Source organism: Geospiza fortis, unplaced genomic scaffold (assembly GCF_000277835.1).
Source record: "Geospiza fortis unplaced genomic scaffold, GeoFor_1.0 scaffold40, whole genome shotgun sequence".
Taxonomy (NCBI): domain Eukaryota; kingdom Metazoa; phylum Chordata; class Aves; order Passeriformes; family Thraupidae; genus Geospiza; species Geospiza fortis.
This window is the reverse complement of record NW_005054297.1, coordinates 14,916,395-14,924,252: the sequence shown is the minus strand read 5'-3', so window position 1 is coordinate 14,924,252 and position 7,858 is coordinate 14,916,395.

Sequence of the window (7,858 nt, the reverse complement as noted above, 5' to 3'; positions counted from 1 at the left end):
TGTGTCTAACATGGAGGATAATAGAGAGTCTGAACATTGATCCTGCCCACTGTGACTGTATTTGACTTTTCTCCCATAGTCAGTGTAAATACACTGTAAATACTCAGAGCAAACACAAGTTAGCTCTGCATCCAAATGTGTGGGGTTCAAGTTCTTCATGAATATGCACATTTTGGTGATACAAATCTATCCTGGACATTGCTTAACAAGGAGTAGCACTGAAACACTGTTTTTTTTTAATGGGCCAGTGTTCTTTTATACTGTTTATATTATCTTCTGTGAAAGTTTTGATGACAAACTGTTTCTTAGTGATTCCTCCGGTTTTTAGTGAAAACTCCAGTTTTGCCTCAGGCATTTCCTATGTTTGTAGAGTTAAAAGATTTACCTATCCATCTATTTGCTAATGATAACTCAAATTTGGGAAACGAAACGGAACTTCTTAATCATGAGTGTTCACTTTACTATTTGTCTTTTCCTGGCATTATTTAGCATTACCTTCCTAACTGTCAATACATTCCATATGTATATTGTAGGAAATAAACCAGAGCTGTCTAAGTTTTCATTCCAGTATCAAGATTGCTGCTTAATCTTTTGTATCAAAAGGAAAAAAAACCTATCTAAAATATTTTATTTTCTTGAGTGTCTTCCTCAAGTACTTTTCTCATTTCTTCACTAACACTACCTAATTTCTCAAAATCCTTTTTAGAGCTCTTTGCCTCTGAAGGTCTTGGGATTTTCCCCCTCCATCTCATATCATGTCCTTGCTGTTGTAATGTTTGAGCATTCCCAAAGGCAGTAATCACAGTCATCAGAGATTGGTAACCAACTTCTGTTATTACTTCTCCCAAGGGAATTTCAGATGCAGCTCTGACATGCTGTGCAAGGATTGTATGCTGCTTAACTTCAGTCAGACTCTTCAGTAGTCACTGTTTTTGTCACACACTACTTAATTCTGAAATATAATTTTCAAGAAAAAAGTTAAATGCTTAGTAAGGATATTAACAAGGAGAATGGAAATATGTGTAAACATATATATATTTTTTATAATTCTCATTCTTCATGCAATGAATGGGTATTTCAGAGTCTTTTAGGAAGTATTTTTTATTTTTATGTTCTCTGAAGCTTAGCACAAGATGCTTAGTACCAAGTGTTATAAAGAGATAAAAATGACCTTTAGATTTCTTAATTGAAATTTCAATTTAACATTTGCCACATACATAGGCAGAAGAAATAGCCATTGTCTGCTGAAGCCACTGTCTACCTGACTAGATTTTTCCCAAGTTATTTCTTATTCCAGTAGGCTGTGGTCTTTTGGGGAAAAAACCACTCTGATTTCAGTTTTCATTGCCATCACCATACCTAGCAAATTCCACAATTTCTTAATGAATGTTTCCATTCAGTATGCCCTATTTACATTCTGAATTTAAGTGTAATAATTTTTATTTAAATCTTGACTGCTATTAATAATCATAATTCAATCTGTTTTAATTTTCAATAAATATGATGCCGTATTGTGCTTAGTAATTGTTTCACCTTCTTTTTCTTTTTTCTCCAATGTAAGTTCATTGAGACTTTTCTTTTTTCCCCACCAATCCCGTATTTATACTTGTCTTTCTTCTCTAAAGGACCTTCTATCATTTCATTTTGGAAACTTGATGTTTTCTCACAAACAGAAAGGTGACGGAAGATTCTGGGTTTTCACACAGGATGGTTAAGACCTTTCTCCAAGTTCTAAGGTGTCTTTAGGTCTCGCCTCAGGAGCTGTGTGTGTACCTACATTCTTGATAAAACAGCACTACAGCTTTTTGGCTGTATTTGGCACCTCTCTGAACTTTTCAGCTAAGTATATTCACTGTTACAATTATAAAAGCTAATCTCCATATCCTGTTCAGATTCAGTACTCCTTTCTCCCTTTTTTTGGCCTTAAAGGTTTTACTTTGCATTATATGAATAAAAGATATGTAGTGGTTGCCTGGCTCTACATTACTGAATTACTTGGGTAGCACTGCAATTGACTCCTGAGGTCTGAGAGAAAGCTTCAGATGGCAGAGCTGTGGTCTCATATGTTCAGAGACAAATTTGTTCTTCAGCTTTTAGGCATGTCCCCATAAAGGAGAAGTTTAGAATCACTTGCACAGAATAAGTGTTGAAGTCAAATTATTCCACTTCTCTCCCTTGTGCATATTTTTATTTTATTCTGCAAATACCTTAACTTTATTTACATGACAGTAGAAGGAAAGAATCAAGACTATACTATGGCAAAGAAGATAAATCTTCCATACTCTATGGAAAAATACTTTTTGCCTCTCTTAGTGTATTTTTGTCTCTCTTAGTGTATGTATTGTTGCCTCTGCAAACCACATTCCACACTCATGCTTCTTGCACAACTTTCTCTTGAACAAGTAGTTTTTCAAACCTGTTTTGTAGAATTGCAATTGCTCTGGTTTCTTGTTTACAGAAATGTATAATAGAGGCTGAGCCATAATCCTCTCAGACAACAATTCTGAATTTGTCCTTTGCTATTTCTTAAATTATTTATTTTTACATCCCACCTGCTTCACAGACAGTGAAGGTATCTCAATGTATTCAGGCTGTAAATAACACAAAGTATTTATAACTCAGTTCAGAAAGGCTCAGTTCTGTCACAGCATGTAGACAAACCTTTTCTCAGAGGGAGATGCTGTCACCAGCATGATTTCCTTTTGAGATAACCAGGTCAGGCAACAGGCATACTTGTGTAGAACCATCATTACTAAGTTATTTTTTACTCACAGTCAATTTTGTACGCTTACCTCCAGTCTTTGTACCCAGCCTTTTTACTTGGCCTATTATATTTATAAAAATTAATGTCCTGTTTGAATGTATGCTTTCAAAGAGAAGATTATATTTTAATTTCTATTTAAAGCCTTAGGCCTGCCTTTAATATTGTATAAATAATAAAGGGGTGTAAGATTTAACTTAAATTATTAGTTCTTAGGGTAATATTTTCCTCTTTGCTTGAGATATGCCAAGTTGTAAGGGCAGACATAAAGGAAATTAAAGGCTTTTCTGTAGCAGCCAGCAAACTTCAATTTATGGAGGCTTTTTAGCTAAACTGACAACCCCCTGTTATATTGAGGGGAAAACCAGTAAAATGTCTCTTAAAAACTACCAGGGAGCTTGTCTGGTGTATTCAAAATGTCTGGTGTATTCCATTTTCTGTGAACAGGCCCATTTGGAATAAAATGATCAGTCTATATTACCCCACATTTGCCTTTCATAGTGCATGGACAATGACAGAGAAAATGCCTACTGGACAAAACAAGTGGTAGATATACTTGTTAAGGACCAGCAAAGATGGAAAACTTCTGGCTCTAGCAAATTTGTGTTTATACACTGATTAGACTTTTGAAGGAAACCAAAATAAATTAGAAAGTTCAGAAAAGGAGTTGTGATGAGGCCAAATTGATTGAAATATGAAGAAGGCTGCATTCGGCTCTTCTGGGAATGATGAAGTTAGAAAACTGCCAGGTGAACTTGCAGAATATGCCAAGTAGGTCATTATAATAGTTTGGATATTTTTTAAGGGAAGGCACAGGGATGCAATACAATCTTTGGAATCTGTTGTAGTCATTTTTCTAGATGGAAGTCTTTGAGACTCTTGGCGTTCATTTCTGTTTTGTCACAAAACAAAAATGCACAGCAAGCAGTACTTAGAGTATTTCATATTCTACACTTTGGCACTTCAGGTTTTTGAATATCGTGTTGAAGGGGCTTTTTGAATGTGATAATATATCTGCCTTTAATATCAACACCACATGCAACCATCCCTGCAATGCTTGTGAATACTTTGGTCATGTTTCTACATGTGGGATCTCAGGGATCACTAGAATTGGAAATCAATTTGGTTTAAAATTCTGTTTTCACTTCTACAAGTGAGCTCTATCAAGGTAAAGTAAGATCTCAAGCTGTGGTATTATTCAGGGAAAAAGTTCTAGCTTTCCTTGAAATAGTCTCCTACATGTGAAGAATGGAGAAGTCTCTTATTCAGGGAAAAAGTTCTAGCTTTCCTCGAAATAGTCTCCTATATGTGAAGAATGGAGAAGTCTCTGAAGAAGTGCACCACATACTTTCAAAGATCAGGAAAGATCTGATGTTGGCAAGACCAGTACCTGTGTGAAGTAGAAAGAAAAGGTTGCTGCAGGCTACCAGAAATAAAACAGAACAAACTCTAACCGCAGATCTCTCAGTAGGTTTAACTCCAAGCCATGGTTAATTAGGTTCCCATCACTATCTTGAAGGTAACAGAGGATGTTTTTTTTAAAAACAAGGACTGGTGATAACTGAGAGTAAAGATCCTGTTTGTAGTGAACCATAAAAAGGCCAAGGCTGTAAAGACCTACCCAGTCAAAATATCAGTACACAAGGGAATGCCACAATTAAATGGATAGCATAAAAAAGAATTTCTAAAATACTGGTTTTGAACTAATTTCTGTTACATCCACAAAAAGAGGACAATTTGTGGGCTCTCACAGAGACAATTGTCTGCAGAAGGGTATCTGACTAAATATCTGAAACACATTGGTGATGTGTTTATGCACTTAGAGAAGCATCTTTTAGTATTATAAAGAAAAATGTTGGACTTATGTAGAATCATAGAATAGCCTGACTTGGAAGGAATGTTAAAAATGAGTTCATTCCGACCCCTATCCCATGCACAGGGACACCTTTCACTGAACTAGGTTTTTCACACCCCCATCCAGTTTGGTTTGAACACTTCCAGGGATGTTGCATCAACAATTTCTCTGGGCAATCTGTGCCAGTGCCTCATATCCGTCACAATAAAGAATTTAAAATTAAACCTACCACCATTCATTTTGAAGCCATTCCCCCTTCTCCTGTCATACACACTCTTGTACAAAGTCTCTGCCCAAAATAAATTGATGTGAAACTTGGGCATATGATTTGAGATCCTAGAACAGAATAAATGGCTTAGCATTTTGTTGGAAGTCAGAAAAACTGTGTGTTTTGAGTATCTGAAATAATGAACAAAAAATTGTTGACTGAAGCACCCACCACAGAAAGAACCATTGTTCGGCCTAGGGATACTCAGTTCACTTCTAAATAGGAACTAATGTGGGCTACTTATATTTGCATCTAAGACAACTATGGCAAAACTGCAGAGCAGATCCCCAGAGCAGTAGCACCCCTTTGTGGAAGTTTTGAATTGGCTTGCTGCAGAATATTGACTTTTAAAATTTCTATTAGTGGTGTGATGCCTGCACTAGCTTTATGCAGGATATTCGAAAACATCCCATCCATCTTATCAAGGAAAGAACATCCATTTCAGCAGAGTTTTCATTGTACAATCCATTGCATGTAGTAGTATCCACAAAAACATTTTCCCTGCTGAGAGCATGAGCATTCACTTCACACTGCTCAACCAACCAATTCTCTGCTGTCGGGCCAGCTTACATCTCAGGGAATACCTGCTGAGTAGCTGGAGGGAGTTTGTCATGCAACTCCAGGAAAGAGTTTAAGATTCTGAAGCAATGGCTACATGTCACAGATTGACATTGCAGATCTGTGCTCATAGAGAGGCATTAAGCTGCTGGTTCACTGTGACGAGTTTCTTGGAAATCATTTACAGGACTGTTGATCTTCACACACTCTCATCCTGCTGTTTGCTGTCCCCAGTTATTTGTCTTGCTGTTAAAGTGGGCCTTCAAAATGCCAAGTATTTTGTGTGAGCATGCTGAGGGGCACTGAAGTCTTTTTTCTCCAGAGTCCTGTGTTTCAAAAGTAAGCTTAGGACATAAGAAAAAATCCTCAAAGAGATTGGGATAGACAAAAATGAATATGGCACCCCAATTCTGCTGTCAGAGATGCCCCATGTATGGAAAGCTACCACTCTGTGCTGACCAGAGCAAGTAGATAGCTGAGCCTTCACTAAACTGGTCACAGTACCTCACATAGCATTGAAATTTTAGGGAGAAGTGTTTAGGTACAAGCATATGGATGTGGATGCAGACTAGCTTGTTAAATCTCCTTCAGGGCAGTTTGCCGACATTGCATTTTCTCAGAGCTTTGTGGCTTATCTAAGGTTTTAATCTTGTGATCTTCCAGTCTAATACCCCTTGCCTTGGTCTGTCCAAACTTCATGGATATTTTTAGTTTTGAAAAATTCCAATAATATTTTTAAGTCAAGGGCCTACTTTCTGACCTTGTCAATTTGCAAAAGGATTAATTTTCTTTTCATGATCAATGATGTGAGCTGCTACCCATCTCCCTTCCAAAGCAGACACTGGTAGTATCATCACACTGAACGAGTGCCTCTGGGATGCCAGGCTTTCTCAGCTGCTAGAAGTACTGGTAACCATCTGATGGGATCACTGGCATGGAATCTCTGCTCCCTGTGCAGCCCACATGATGAGTTCTGTAAAGCGAATCTGAGGAGCCGCAGGTCAGAATGCTTCCTTCGGAGCTCTTCTGAGCTCTCCCTGCTGTTCCCCACTGCCTCAGGCTCTCTACTAGCTGGCTCCCTCAGCTGTGCGAAGGTTGGGGCAGTTTCCCAGCTGCTGGGATCCCTGTCCTGATTGCCAGGGGTGGATGATAGACTATCTTTGCTGGCTCCATTGGTGGCAACTTCCCCAGGGCTACCCAGGAAGCCAGGCAGCACAGCTGGTGGCCGCACAGCTGGTGTCAAAGACCTGGCTGAAGATTTGAGTTTAAATACCAAATGCAGTGTCTGCTTAGTGCATGAGATCTCTGGGCATGTTACTCTCTGGTTTCGAGGATATTTTTCTGGGCTTATTCTCTTGTATATCATGAGTACAGATTCAAATTACTTCTGTAATCTGTAATCTGATAAAATGATAATTGATTTGCTGGGGTATCTTATTAAGTTCTATAATATTTATATTTCAAGAGTGGTACAAATAACTTTGGAAGTGATACTGAAGGCTGTGTGTTTTAGCTTTGCCCTTCAATGTCAGTTGCAGATGAAAGAAAGGACCACAGTACCAGTGGAAAACAGGTATGTTATTCTGCTCATGGCAAGATTATGGAAGCCAACTAGGCTGATCTGGTTAAAAGGAGAATTTTTTTTCTATCAGCAAAAATGATACAAAGATATATTTTACTTGTTTCAACCTATTCTGATTCATTTTTGAGTGATATTATTTGTTATTTCTCTGTGTTTATGACAAGCAAAAAAAAAACGTGGTTATAAAATTGTGCTTACTTGTTGATATTAAAAATAAATCTTAAAGTATTTTAAGAAAATGCACTTTCTATTAACTTCTAATTTCATCCATATCATTACTTTGTCTCTAATGTCATATTCAGGAAAATAAGTAATTAAATTAAGAAGTTGATGTAACTCTAAATTTCCTAAATATCTGAACATAGATAATATAGAGACATGCAATGTACATGTGCACAAATAATCAGATTTTCAGCTGCTATAAGTCATATAGCATATGATGTTTTAAAATTAAAAGCTCTCTAGTATACACAGATATCTATATTGACTAAATAGAGGTGAAAGCCTTGGGGGTTTTGTCTGCTATTTGATAGTTTCTTCATTATTTCTAAACTGATGTTTTAATCTACAATATTTTGAGCAATTTAATTTTAGAGGAGAAAACTATCAACACATGGCTACCAAATATTCTTGGGCTATGACCAATGAATTGTGGATGAAGTTGTTTTGTTTCTAATGATAAGGATTTAATGGCTTTTTTTTCCTATTCTAACTGTACACAAAATTTCAAAGTAGAGAATATCAGGTTCTGAGTAGAAAACATGCTGCTGCATGCTAGAGGATCACAGTTTTAATATGTTCTGGATGCAAATGAAAAATGAAAGGCTGATGGCA